General features: G+C 38.1%; 1 protein-coding gene and 1 long non-coding RNA gene across 38 annotated transcripts in view; one reads left to right on the forward strand and one right to left on the reverse strand.

Annotated features, from left to right (window-relative positions):
• The window catches only part of Wnt5 (Wnt oncogene analog 5), a 208,524-nt gene extending 205,576 nt beyond the window's left edge, over positions 1-2,948 (reverse strand). For 6 of the 37 annotated variants that reach the window (XR_015273199.1, XR_015273198.1, XR_015273197.1 and 3 more), the window contains exon 1: positions 1,412-1,936. The gene's annotated coding sequence lies outside the window, so the exon portion shown is untranslated. Of the gene's footprint in view, positions 1-513; positions 1,228-1,254; positions 2,006-2,593 lie in introns of those variants that run through there. The other 31 variants (XR_015273205.1, XR_015273204.1, XR_015273200.1 and 28 more) reach the window with 20 other exon arrangements.
• LOC147644850 (uncharacterized) lies at positions 682-2,333 on the forward strand. The gene is made up of 2 exons (XR_015273227.1): positions 682-1,212; positions 1,865-2,333. It is a non-coding gene; the product is annotated as an uncharacterized LOC147644850 (long non-coding RNA).
• Positions 2,949-15,116: the final 12,168 nt, after the last annotated feature.

Consider the following 15,116-nt stretch of genomic DNA (forward strand, 5'->3'; position numbering starts at 1 on the left):
GCACTTTTATATTACTAATTTAAAAATGAGTTATACATAATATATATGTACAAACATATATATATATATATATATATATATATATATGTATGTATATAATAAATGAACATTATGGTTTTCCCGCCACTAAATACATATTTACTACATGAGACAGTACGAACAAAAATCCTGGCTGTACACAGGCACACGCGCACTTACACTTTGTATATGTACATATATGTATGTATATGTACATATATACATACATATATATTAACAGAAATATCAAGGTACAAACATACAAATCATGCAAAAGCATACAATGTTCATGCATTTTTTCTGCATTGAAAAACGTAATACACAATATAAAATCTCTATACATATGCAAATATTTACACAAATACATAATATACAAATGTATAAGTTTGTATACAGCAAAAGAACAGCTGTATATGTAAATATTTATTATATGTTATGTCTATTTATCTTTGTCTTATTATTGGGCTTGTAAAAAATTATAATGATTAAACCCACCCATTCGGTATCTTTTAGTAAACCGTTAAAACCTTAGACGAAAATAACTTTAATTCGTGACACATAAATACATACACATAAATATGTATGTTTGTATGTCGATATATGTACATATCTGCAGATGTAAGCGAAAGGATTGCATTCGTATATGCATACATACATATGGTCATGTATCTGTTTATTTCGAATCTTATGGTTTTAGGGTTGCACAAAAACAGGCTCCTTTATATTGATATGATCTGAATAACAAATTCATGTGTAGAAGTAGTTTTGTATGTATAAAATATATGTATATCTAAATATCTAAAAATGCTTTAAAAATGATATAAAGATTTGCTTAAGATCGTTTAAACGTCTTATTGAAACGCTCACAGCACTGTTAAATAATTTTTTCCATTCCGGATGATTATGACAATAAATGCATGTACATACATACATAAGAAATAAAAACGAGTTTGTACATTATTCATACGTATGTTCCACAACCGTATCAACCTCGAAACTAAAGTAAATCGCGACAACGTTGTATACCACCTTCAACAACAATTTGTAAATAACTAAAGAACTTGTTCGGCATTGAAGTCTTTCGTGGTCACCAAACGCACGCCTAATTTTTTTATATACAGACATGCAACCACCACCACTAGCTGAAAAAATTATTTTCAATACAATGTTGTGCAACATGTTGCACGCAACTTGGTATGATTATTTACTGTGTTTAAGAAACCCTTTATTACTTACATATACATAATACATATACGTATGTATGTATATAAATATGTACATATATATGTATGTTTGCGACCAATTACAGTGGCAGCTCACTTTTAAAGCCTAGTACTAACAAAATATATAAATTTGGTTTACGGCTAAACTTCATATAAAAAAGGGAAATAACCTTTTATTTTTTGCTTTCTCAGGGACTTAAAGAAGTTAAATGTTGCGAACAAACTAAATGTTGCGAGCAACACAAATTTTTCTAAGCGAAATAAACGAGTTATATATACATACATATGTACATATGTACATCGTGTACGTATGTACACGATTCAAAAGCCATGATAGAGGCATTTGCCTCAAAAAATACAAACATTGCTCCAATGAAAAACTTTTCTAGACAATTAATCTTGTAATTTAATTTATGCGGTAATGACAAGGCCAATTATATGAGATTAAACTCACAAGAAACATTTTAATTACAAAAATTAACTTTTATTGGGCGGCGATGGTGTTGGAATCTCCGGTTATTTGCCTCTCCACCTCCATTGTTGTCTACTACATACATACATATGTACATCCATAATTTTCCAACATCAAATCCGACCGAATTCATTTTAATTTCCGCCAACAGGAAACGGTGAAGGATAACCCAATATAGAAGAGCGAAACTATGTTGGCCAAACTTCGACAAAAAAACGCTCACAAGAATTAAAATCCCAGAACAAGAACGATATCAGCGATAGGATCGCTGGCAGAACTGGGGAAGCGCAAGATTGCAGCCATCCTTACTTTTCTAAATGATTCGGGATGGTGCAAAGCTACATATGTATAACCAGGAACAGAGGTTTTGAATCAAATCGGACCCCAGCTCTATTTGGAGGGTCAAGATTGGTCTCACCACGTACCTACCTATAGTTTGTTAAAAAAAAAGCCGGAAATGCGAGACAGCAATTTCTTATTTAATTTATTTTTTTTTTTGTGTAAAAAGGGTGGTTTGATTGGTTAAAATTTATTATTATGCTCTTAACGTATTTACTTAATAAAATTATAAATTATATACATATATATATATATATACATATATATATATTTAAGCTGAATGTTTTCTAGTGTCTCTTAAACCCAACTATCTGAAAATCTTAGCAACCAAACCCAATTTGTTTGTTCCCGAGTGCAAATTTATTGTTTGTCAAATCTGAGGTGAGGGCAGAAAAAAATATTCATAAAATAATTAAGTGCCAGATTAATGATGCGAAATGAACATAAATATCACAATGAGTAAAATATTTGTTTCCTTTTGGAAAGATCCGATTTGATGTAAGAAAGGCTTTTACTTTTCATTTCTGCAAGACAAAGTTACCTGTTTTGCGATTCGGAAGAGTCATATAAAAGTTGACGAGAAGGACGGATTGGATGTTGGAATTTTATTTTAATTTGTTATTTGTTTTATTTTATTTGCTGCAAACTAAGTTTGTATCTTATGTTAGTACTAGGCTTTATCATTGATTTTTTACAATTAGCAACATTACATTTTAAAATAGCCAAAATACTTAGCTTCTGCTACTTTAAGTGGTTCCTACTCCTATGACCTTAAAAATAGTCAAGTATAGAAAAAAAAAATAGACCATATGAATAAAGTACGGTCGAAGTTGATAAAACTGTTTTGCAGCGGAAGGCTTTTTTTAAAGTAAGGAACGGTGAGAGTAAAACACGTTTTAAAGCTGTGAGACCGAGAGCTAATAATACTAGAAAGTTGGACGGCGTTAGGAGATTCCTGACGCTTCACTTTTGGTACTTCCAGAGCGGAGCGCGAGAAAGAATAAAAACAGTCTGTTCTCAACCTTTAGCTCTTATTTGCAGCTCCTTCACATATTTGAAATTATAGATCCCGCCATAAATAATAATGTGCGAATAAGATGTTCAGATGTTAACAATAGCAGATACGGAAAAATGTTATTTCTTTTGAAGTTTAACCGTTTTTTTCACTTGTTCTTCGATATTTTTGGAGTTTGTTGCGGTCATACTCTGTTGTGACGTCACTTTTGAAATCTTAGACACGTTCAACATTTGTTGTTTGTTTACTTTTTTATAATATTAATCTCTAATTCTAGTATGGCTCTTCTTTACTAATTAGAGATTTCATTATAAAATTGCTGCTTATGATTTTTCACAAAACGACCATTTGCCTCTCGCTCTCATTTCCAGCTCCTTTACAAATTATATTTAATGTAATAGATCCCGCCATGAAAAATGTGCGGCAAAGATAAATTTAGAAGTTCAGAAGAGTTTATTTATTTATTTATATAAAGCTAGCGGTTGGTTGTAAACTAAAGGCTAACATAGGATATTGAGCATTGGCTGCTGTGGCCTACCGCTCGATTAAATATATGGGCAATTCTCCAGAAAGGTCAACCGCGGCCAAAAACTTAAAATTGCTTATAAACGAGTATTTTTAACATGATTACATACAAAATTGGTCAGGATGATCAAGACTAAGAGAATTTTTCACTTTCTAAAATAAATTTTAAAAAAATCGATGTCAAATACGCGCAAACGCAAAAAATGTTGTTTTTATCAAAAAAAAGTCATACAAAATGGCATGTTTTGTTTTGATGTCAATCTCTTAACAAAAGCATTTTGCTTTGACTTTTGTTTTCTAATATCATATAGAAAATCCAATCACCATTTTTCTCACAGTCTTAGTTTGAATTATCGTTTTCCAAACTGTCGCGTGCGACCGGGACTAAAATTGAATTTAAAAAATAACTACTTAATATTTTTAAATCCAAATACATTATTAAGAGAATTCATTGCGTAGTTCATTAAAATTTATTGTACTACAATTTTTCATCAGGTTTCGCTGAAATCAGAGCTTAATCACTGGTTTTTTGCTTCTACTTCTATTTTTGTCGCGTGCGAACGCAGTACTTTTTAGTGAATATCTTGAAAACAAACAAGGGTTAAAAATCGACCTTAGCACCAATTATAGTGCTAACCAAGAGCTATACGTTTTAATTTTTATAAAATTAAAATAAAGTCTTGGCACATGTATTTTTTTAGTTTGAATGCGTACGAATGTCGCATTCGACACCAGAGAATTGCCCATATACAGATTTAAATATTATACAAAGGACTTAAAGGCTAGATTTTGTGGGTGAGGTTGGCTTTGTGGAGAAAGGAGAGGATTTTCATTGAGTTTTCTGTTGTTGGGTTTGCGAGGAGTTGAGTTGGGTTTTCGTGGGAGAAGGATGAGGTCCTGTGTTGGGAAAGTGCAGTGCAGTCGATTAATATGTGTTTTATATCTATTGTGGCATTATTGCATAAAGGGCAAGTGTTTTGTATTGTTCTATTAATATAGTGGGCGTTTGTGATTTGTGTGTGGCCTAGACGTAGTCTATTGATTATTATTTGTTGTTGTCTGCTAAGGTTTGTGGTTTTGAGGGAGTAGTTTGAAGTGGTGTTGAGTGCAATATGTTTGTACCAATGGTTGCATTGGTTTTGCAGATCTTTTTCTATGTGACTGTAGTAATTTTTGAGGTGTTGTGTGATATCTTTGGAGTTGAAGTTTTTGGTAGGAGTGAGTGGACAATTGTAAGCTTCCTTGGCTGTTCTGTTCGCTCTCTCATTCCCTTTTATGCCTATGTGGCTTGTGATCCAGATAAGTATAATTTTGGGGAAGAGTTTGGTTATTATGTTTCTGATTGCGCTGGGGTAGTAGGAGTGGTTGTTGGAGTTGGTTATGGCTCTTAAGGAAGATAGGGAATCAGAGCATATAGCGAACTTCCCTGAATTTTTCTAGCAGAATTGTACCGCTTCTAGTATGGCTATAGCTTCGCTTGTGAAGACAGAAGAGGGGAGGGAGTTTTTTATAGAGTGGAAAAGTTGGTGGAAGGTTATAGGGGGTGTAGTGTTTTTGTTGTAGTGGGATAGGGATGTGTTTGTGCCTTTTATGATTATTTCTGGGTTGTATTTTTTGGATGGGTAGTTTTTAGCAGGATTTTGTCGAGAACTTTGGCCATGCAAGGGTTGAGTGAGATGGGGCGGTAGGAGTTGGGGTTGGTTTGGGGTTTATTGGGCTTGAGGATGGGTAGTACGAAGCTGATTTTATAGGATTGGGGGATGTGGGAGTCTAGGATGTTGTTGAAGTGGTGGAGGATTCGAAGCTTATAGGAGATGGGTGCATTTTTAATCATAGGATAAGAGATGCGGTCTAGGCCAGGTGTGTGTCCTTTTAGAGAGTTTATGGCTGCTTTAAGTTCAATAAGTGTAATGTTTTTTTTCAATGTCAAGCCTGTAGGGGATAAGGGGTAGGGACAGGGTGGTGTAAGGAGAGTTTTCTTAGTGCGGAATTCGGCAGGTGTCGTGCTTCACTTGGATTTGCCTTTAACGGCTCCACATCTCTGGTTCCCGCCAAACAATAGGGAAGCCTCCTGGCCCGAGGCCGACAATTAGATGTGAAGTTTGTACGTCGTTTTATTCGCAGTGAGTCCTCCTAATTTTCGCACGACAATAAGACGCTCAATTTTGGCGGTTAACTTAGCGATAAAAATATGCCCGTTTTCTCTTGGGCTCAAAATCCATCAGTATTTTTTAGGTTATTCTTAATATACTAACTACGCCTATCGATTACAATATTCGATCGTCGACAGCGGGGAAGTTGGAGTCCTTTGCCTCTTCTGACCGTAGGTCTCCTAGTGTGTTGCTTATTTCGGTTGGATCTACAGGAGTTGTTTGAGTGGAGGGGTTGTGAATGCTATGTATGTGTTTGGAAGGGTACATTCCACAGAGACGTAAATATGAGTACTAAAGAGGTCCCAATTGGCATTTTTAAGATTGAAGGAGGGGTTGGATGTGAGGTTCAAGGATGAATGTGTAGGGAACATTGAGATTAGAATAGGGAAGTGGTCACTTCCGTGTAGATCATTGAGGACCTTCCAATAGATCTCTGGGGCGATATTGGCTGTGGCGAGAGAAAGGTCGATGTGCGTAAATGTGTTGTGTGTCGAATAGTGGGTTGGAGATTTGTCATTTAGTAATGTGTAGTCGGATCTGTCAAGGAATTTAGCTATTGTGTTGCCTCTGGAGTTGGATCTAGGGGAGCCCCAATATGGATGCCAGCTGTTAAAATCCCCTAGTACGATAGTAGAGGGGGATGTAGGGGTTACAACATTTTCTAAGTTTTTGATGTTGAATTAATTGTGACGCAAGTGGCTTCAAGGTCTGGGCTGAGGGTTTTATTGGAGTGTGAGATGGAGTTATGCACCAATAGTGCTGCTCCTCCGAAAGCGTTGGTGCTGTCACTGCAGTATAGGGAGAAGTTTATGGGGATTGGTAGGGAAGATGTATTGGTGAGGTGGGTTTCTTGGAGTGCTATGATTTGGGGGTGGTGATGCTTAATGAGGATTTGTAATTCTGGGTAGTTGTTTCTGTAGCCTTTGATATTCCATTGTATAATATTTAACATGTTTTGGTTAGTTGTTTGATTTGTTTTTGATTAAAATGTGTCCATTTCCCCTGAGTCGCTAGATGCGTCAGAGTTCTTTTTGGTGTTTGGTTTAGGTTTTTTAGCATCTTTTTTCATGGAAGCAAGTAATCTTTTAGGTGTGTTTAGGGGTAGGATTTGTATGGATTTGTTTGAGGATTTAGTGGTTGTGGAGGGTGTTATCTTATTGGTTAAGTTGTTACTGGAGCTGGGGTAGATGTCGGCGTATGATATAGGTGGTGATCTGGTTATTTCGTGGTTGTTGGGTTCGGGTCCTTTGAGTTGTTGAGGTCCATCTGCGTTCCGGCTTTGCTGGGAATTTTGGTTCTTGATGACAGATGAGTAGGAGTGCGGTGTGTTATCTGAGGTGCGGGCCTTGAGGATTGCGTGGGCTGTTTTGTTGTCGCATTTGTGTGTCGTTTTTATGGCTTGAAGCTCTTGTTGCGTGAGGATCACTGGGCATTTTCTGCTAGAGGAGTTGTGTGGGCTTGTTTGTTGTTGCTCTTCGTTACAATTGGTGCATTTCTGGGGTCTTGTGCATTTTTCGTTTGTAGATGGGTCTAGGTATTGCAGTGATCCGCAGTTGTAACAAATTTTGTTGTTATTGCAGAATTTGTTAAGGTGGCCGAATTTATAGCAATTGTTACATCTTAGCGGCAGAGGGATATAGGTCATGACCGCTGTTCTCTGGTAGCCAATCATGATGTAGTCGGGAAGGTTGTGCTGTTGTATCGTTTTAATATCTTCCGTACGTCAGTTACTTGTTGTGCCACTAGTTCTTGTATTATGATGTTCTCTTCAATTCCTCTTAAGTCGTTCGAGTATATTACACCTTTGGTGCAGTTAAGAAAGCTGTGTAGTGTGACTGTGACGTTTATGGTAGGAGCGAAAGTTTTGAGCTGCATGAGTTTCAACGCTTGAACATTTGTTTTTGTTTTTATGAGTAGTGATCCGTTGCGGAGTTTCTTGCACTCTTCAATTTATCCACCACAGGTAAAATCAATTTGTTTTTTAATGAGGAAAGGGTTGACGTTGTTGAGGTCAAGGCCGGGCAGATCTGGAGACAATTAGATATTTAGGTCCTGGGGATTTCAGGAGCTGTCCAGTTGTTACAGCATTTGCTTGGTCGGGGTCGGGGGGTCCCCCATCCCTACGACTCTGACTTGTACTTGTACTTGCACTTGCATTTGTACTTGCGGTTGTTGGTAGTTTTGGCAGGTTTTTACTTGTATTTATTATTTTTATTTTATTCTGTTTAGCATTTGGAGAAGTAGACGTCTGCTCTTGACAGTAGAGGCAAAGTCAATGTCAGAAGAGTTAATACAGTTAATAATTATAGAGTAAATAAATTAATTAGTAAAGAGAAATACAATATTTCAGGTTTTTGGAAATATATTAAATTGTAAGAAAGAGGGGAATCTTGAAGATAAATATAATTTAGAAAGATGTAGCCAACAAGGACAAAGTGGTACAGCTCCAAAGCTCGTCATGACGAACTGAGGGATCCCGATGCTCCAGATTTTTTCATGAAGCGGTCGCCGATCCACCCGGTCGAATCATCCGAGTTCCTTGTACAGGTATTCCAGATTGATGTCCTTTGCGAGCTGTCAAAAAAAGGCGCCACCGCTAGAATAACTACATGCTAATCGCTTTGAAACAAATATTAATCAAAAACCAAGCATCAAATGTTGAACTTGTTTCAAAGGAGCCGGGTCAACAAAGTTTGACCGCCACATTTTTCCCTTCAAAAATTTCGCAGAACTTGTAAAAAGAGTGGTTTCACTTTTAAAGATTGTTGATTCCACAATCAAGCTAAGGGTCGATCGACAGACTCTCGTGCTAATTATGCTTATGTACTCAGAATAGGCTGTTATCTTCGCGGCCTTCCTCTCAAACCTCCTGGTTAGGTCTTCAACCACTAGATGCCGTAGGAGGAACTATAAGACTCCTTCTTGCGGCGTGCCTCTGTGCGCTCCTTTCACCATGGAAGCGGTGCCCCAATCTGATTATACTCGTCTGCAACTTAGTAGATTTCCTATCCAAAAGCTGATGGCGGGGTGCGTGTTGGTCGCTCCTAGGCGATCCATTATTGCATATGTGATTTCGTTGTGGAATGCCCTAGATAAATTTATTAAGGCTCCGAGCGCATATTCCTTATTGTGAAGGGCTCTCTCAATGGTGGCCTTTAACGAATGTAGCGCCGCCACCATTGATTTTCCTTTTGTGTATGCATTGGTTGGTTGACAATATCGTTTTCTGATTTATAGGTCCAGCAGCTTTTTTAGCGTCTTGAGCAAGAATGAGTTGAGGCTTAATGGCCTGCAGTCCTTGGAACTCACGTGGCTGCTTTTTCCTGCTTTAGTCCTCCATTGGATCGGGATACAGCCCGCGCTTCGACAAGCAGTGTATATTTCGTGTAACCTTGGGGTGATGACTTCTTTGGTCACCTGGAACATGGCTGGGAATATTCCATATAGTCCTGGAGTTTTAATCCTTGCGAAGGAGTCCACTGCGCAGTGGATTTTTCCAGAGAATATTAGATCTGTTTGGAGATGCGCTTCTCTAGTTGCTAGCAACTTGGTGCTCGTTGGCATCGGTAACATCTGTGCCATCTGGGTAGTGCGCGTGCATTAGTTTTGTTAGGGCCTCTTGGCTGCCCTCAGTTCAGTGTCCGTTCGAGCTGACCCTGTATAGGGGATTGCTTCGAAAGCAACTTTCGGAGACTAGCCGTTTCTGGGGCCGTTTCTATATTAGAGCAGAAGTTAGTAGGATTTCATATTCATCGATGATTATATCATCCTTGAACTGTTTGGCGATTTTGAAAAATTCTCTGAAGTTATTGCGTTGGAGCGAAAGATCCCTGTTCCCCCAGGCTGGCCTGGTCCTCTTCTTGGTTCTTGACATCGGACATGATGAGTGGTACTCGCCTAGTAAGTTCTTGGATAGGGTCCCTAGGAACTTTGTTTCTCGGATGTTACTGCGCCCGGACAAGTCGCGAGTTTAATAGTGATTGACTTTTTGAACTTTCCTCACTTAGTACTCCGGGGGAATACTGAACCATGTTGCAGGAAGATACCAGAAGGCGCTTCTTCTTGCTTTCTAGCATCAATACAGTCAGTCCGAGCTGTATTAAGACATAATGTAAGCTTGAAGACTTTTCCGTTCGATTACGGCGGTTCTGTTCCTGCTCACCGATGGTGGCCAGAATGTGTTGTACTTTGAGGACTTTAGTCCGGCGATGGCATTGCCCGAGGCAATCCATGGCTCTCGGGCTACATCGACGGACCCTTGCTCCATGGTAATGAGTTCCACCGATGCGATCTTGATCTTATGGAGATTGAGCTGCAGCACCCTGAGGGACAGGGGTACAGGGCTCAACACCACTCGGGCGTGCTTTCCTGGGCCCGCGTGGCCGCTTGCTCCCCGGAGTCTCCTTTATAGCACTCTCGTCGGAGCATTGTCCTGTGGTGGCAAGCATCTCCTCCACCCTGTTGGCGAAACCACCCATTCAGGTCATGTTTGGCAAAGTGCAGTCTGCTCTCTTCGAACCCTTGCCCGGCCCAGGTAAGCTTTACCTTCTCCTCTTCGGATAGAGTAACTTTTGTATGGAGCCGACTCTGGATGCGAAGGGCAGCTTTAAACTGCGCCTTTGCTTTCTTTCCCTCGCTTAAACGCTTAGGTCCGTCCCTACGCGGGTGGCTGATGCAGGCTAGCGAAGGAGCCGTTCTTCTTGTATGGCTCGACTTCGTGCTTCTCAATCACGAGAGCAAAGTGAAGCAGCCCGTGAAACAGATCGGTTGGCATTGCGGAATCGTCGAGCAAACAACAGAGGTCAATAAAAAGATAATTTGCGACGCAGAACAATATATTTATCAAGTGCTGATTTGAATCGAGCAGCGTTTCGATACGATGCAACAATGATTACAACTTGCATCCTAGCAAGGACGTTGTTTGTGAGTATTCTGGCGCATTAAAGTTTTCCGGAGAAATGGCTGGATTAATGGTAAAGTGAAATTGGCGTCGTTGACTCCGCCACATGAGCCATTGTATTCATTGCTTTGTGGCGAAACACAAGAATCACGCGATTTTCTTGCACACACTCAAAAATACAATGGTTGTTTCCAAATTATGTCATTTGGGGCAGATATTATCGAAGAACGCAATTTATATCTATATACTAGCTGACCCGGCGAACTTTGCGCGTTAGCGTAGCATTGATGCACTACTTTATTTTGTATAGCTGACCTATCTTTTGTATGAGTACCTACTCAATTTGAACTGGAATCTATAATATCCTCCATATAAAACTGAATCCCTATTTCCCTGGTCTCGCCACACCTGAGGACTTTACTTATTTTTATTAAATAAAAAACAACATATATATTTTTATAGTAGTACATATTCTAAAGGGTTCAAATTCACTTATATTTCTACAAATCACAATTTTGCATTTTGTAGTAAACACTGAGCTCAACATCACGCGCACTCTAGGAAGCAACTAATAGCCTCTATACCGTTCACTGCTTCTCTCCATTTTTATGCTTTTTGATAAACTATATTTTTATACCCTTCCAGGGTATTATAATTTCAGTCAGAAGTTTGCAACGCAGTGAAGGAGGCACCTCCGACTATATAAAGTATATATATTCTTGATCAGGATCAACAGCCGAGTCGATCTAGCCATGTCCGTCTGTCCGTCTGTCCTTCTGTCCGTCTGTCTGTCTGTCCGTCTGTCCGTTTTTACGCAAACTAGTCTCTCAGTTTTCAAGCTATCTGAATGAAACTTTGTAGTTAGCCTTCTATATACTCTCACTCGTATATATGTCGGAACGGGCCGGATCGGACGACTATATCATATAGCTGCCATAGGAATGATCGGAAAATTTTTACAAAAAAATTGTTAACTTTTTCAGTTTTCAATAGAATTGGATCAAATTTGAGATATAGCCATTTTTCTATACTCTACAATTTTGCATAAAATTTTATGAAAATCGGACTAATATATCATATAGCTCCCATAGGAACGATCGAGAAATTAATTCAATTAAATTTATAACCTTTTCAGTTTTCAACTAATTTTCATCAAATTTTAGGTATAGGCATTTTATATTAGTCTTAAATTTTGTGTCGAATTTCATGAAAATCGGACTATTATATCATATAGGTGCCATACAAACGATCGTTTGATGTAGAGGAGAAATGCAAATCTGTGAATGTAAAACTGCAAATATAATATGTATAGGTGAATACAATGAAAGCAGGTATTACTTCATTGTTTTTTTAACACAAATATATATCATTTATATTGTATGGTTTTTTATTCATAGAAGTTCTATATGCAAGGGTATATAAACTTCGGCGTGCCGAAGTTAGCTTCCTTTCTTGTTAGCTTTAAGTTCTGGCTCGTAAATAAATAATGTTGATGGTTTTTCGACACGGGAACAGGCGACATGTAATTGGCCATGTGAAAATGGATGGATGGATGGATTTTCTAGGTTGATGCCACATACACTTAGCGAATGGCCTTGCGATTTATTTTTTGACATTGCAAATACAAGCCGCACTGGAAACAGTAATCGTTTAGAGCTGAATGGCATGTCGTTTGGTATCATAGGGATTTGTGGGATTAAAACAGCTTCGCCTTTGTACTTTCCTTTCAAAATTGTGGCTTCGATGACGTTGTTCAATAATTTCTTCACCGCAAGCCGGGTGCCATTACACAGACGTGGCTTCTATATGTTCCGTAATATAATAATTACTGATCCGATTTTTAATTCTACATTATGATGTAGTAAGCCGGCCAATGCCAGCGAATTTAAAAATTCTGTTGGATAATTGACAAATTCATCTGCATTAGTATTCAATTGATTTGTAATTCTTTAAGTCGCCAGCTATTTTCCCTTGAATCTGAAATGGTTATATATGTGGTGTCACAGATTACCACAGATTTTTTTTTAATTGAATAACGTTGACATTCGTTACGCGCGTTTTTATATGCAAATTAAATCTATTTTTTTCATTCTTTCTGAGAGATTTTATTAATATTTGTTTCCGTAAGAACCTTCTACAGAGTATTAGAAAACTACAAAAAGAAAAAAATTGCCAAATCGGTCAAGCCGTTTTCATGTTATGAGGCGACATATATATAGATATAAAAGAAGGTCGTGTAAGTTACACCAGTCAAGATCGGCAAAACAGTTTTGGGTGAAAATAGGTACGGAGGTACCTTAGAGCCAAGAGACGTACATGGGATACTTTTATCCCGTTCTACAGAAAAGCGGGAAATCCATCGCTGATATATATAATTTACTACAAACCAATATATCAAGTAGTCGTTTCCTAACACTTTAATTGGAAACAAATAAATAAATAAAGTGTGGAAAGTTGAATTGTATTAAATATGTGGATCGTGCATTTGAGGTTTTAGTCCAAAAGGACGACGTGCGAACGAACATCATCATCAACAAGTGTATTCGCAGAACTTAAGCGAAGAGAGACAAAACATAATAAGAGAAAATGACCTATTGAGACAACGCGTGAGGACACGAAGATCATTGGCATCATTCAATCGATTGGCATTCCAATATGATCCCACTGAGAACTACAGTGATGATGACAATTTATATATTGCAATGCGTTAAAGTTCAAAAGTGAAACGGCTGGAATTTTGCTGGAAGGTGGTTATTGAATTCTCGCGCTGGCGTCTCCTTTGGATCTCGCCCAGAAGTCTTAATAAGATAGAAATCGGGAATACCTACACGGAACTCGGATTATTGGATACGGATGGATCGGTGTCCGGTTCACGAAAGAACAAGTTGGCATCAGTGGCCATACCTATATATTCCTACAGCGTACCCATCGGATTAGTCCCAGACAGGGCTGGCCAAAATCCATTGCGATCCAACATTGCACATGATATCGACCTGACAAATGCCTGGCGTTTAATAATTCAAGCCAAGTGTATCGGGATCTCTCAGATTGGCAAGACGAGCTGCAGCGCAGTCTCATTTTGTTTTTACTGGCCTACGTCTTTCTAATTAAAATATTTCTTCAATTTTCTCATTTTCCTTGCAAATTAGTATAAAGACCAAAACCCAAAATATTGTATTTGCCTCTACTAAAATAATTATATAAAGTGTATCATCTAAACTTCTGAATTCGTATTTTCTGCACATTATTGCTTATGAGGAGCTACAAAAAAGAGCGAGAGGCAAGTAGGTAGGGAACAACATGTTATATTAAAATGTTTATTCTTTTTCGCTCCCTGCTCTGCGAATACTAAAAGTGCACCATAAAGAATCTTCTAAAGCCATCAAACGTTTTAGTATTTCGCTGCATATATATATGAGTTAAAAACCTAGTTCCCACAATCGTTGACTAAGAAGATGCTAGCTCAGTACATGTGGCGCAACCGGATGAACAAATCAGGGCATCTCCAGTTGGGAAATCAATGCATTGACCAATTGTAATTAGAAACGGCCAATATTTACAAAACGTCATAAGCAGCCAATAATAACAAGGAACGTCAGCGGAAGAACAAAAAAAGTCAGCGGAAGCGTAGACGGGAGCAGAGACGGTGACAGCGATGGAGCACCGCGTAGCCCTTATAAACGATTGTTAAGCTTAAGCAAATTTAGTTATTAATCCAACTCCCTTCAAAGAAGTTTAGTTTTTAAATTAAAAAATAATTAATAATCTTTAACTGGCGTCTCGCGTCGATCGGTATAAAAATCCCGACATTTCGTCAAAATAACTCCGTCTAAGAACTAAATAGTGAAAACCAAACAACGCGAACTGGGAGTGCGAAAAGTGTCGCTACTCCTATTTAAAGGACTTGTACCTAGTGGAACGACCAGGCCATCAGTTACCGCTGTGATACCTTTAGTACCCGTTCAAACGGAACAGCCGGTGAATGTTAAAAAAAAATTCGAATTATTTACTAATTATCTAAGATTCAACCTTCGACTTCTAAGTAACTAATATCAAAACCAAAATCTTTTTATCAATTGTTCATATATCAAAATGACCGAACAAGACTTAGACGACAGACTCTCAAACCTTACAGAACCTTCTTCGAAAACCAGCACACGACTAAACGTACGAATTATGACCAAGAGTGAGATTGAGGAAAAAATAAACAATTTTGTAGAGGCAAATCTCGGTAGCTTAGTAAAGGAAATACCGAATCCTCATAAGGACTTCTCGAAATATAAAGATCATTAAATTAAGTTTGCACACAATCTTACTGAGTTTGATAAATTACCAGATATTGTCCGATCGCTTAAAGATTTTTCGGGAAACAAAATCGAATACTCATCATGGAAATAAGTGGACTGGACTGGACAGCAATCTCGAAAAGCCAAATCAAATTGGCAACCTTGATGTCTAGAAAGAAACTGTG

Source organism: Drosophila serrata, unplaced genomic scaffold (genome assembly GCF_035046125.1).
Source record: "Drosophila serrata isolate PLE 108 unplaced genomic scaffold, ASM3504612v1 contig_82, whole genome shotgun sequence".
In the NCBI taxonomy this organism is placed as follows: Eukaryota; Metazoa; Arthropoda; class Insecta; order Diptera; family Drosophilidae; genus Drosophila; species Drosophila serrata.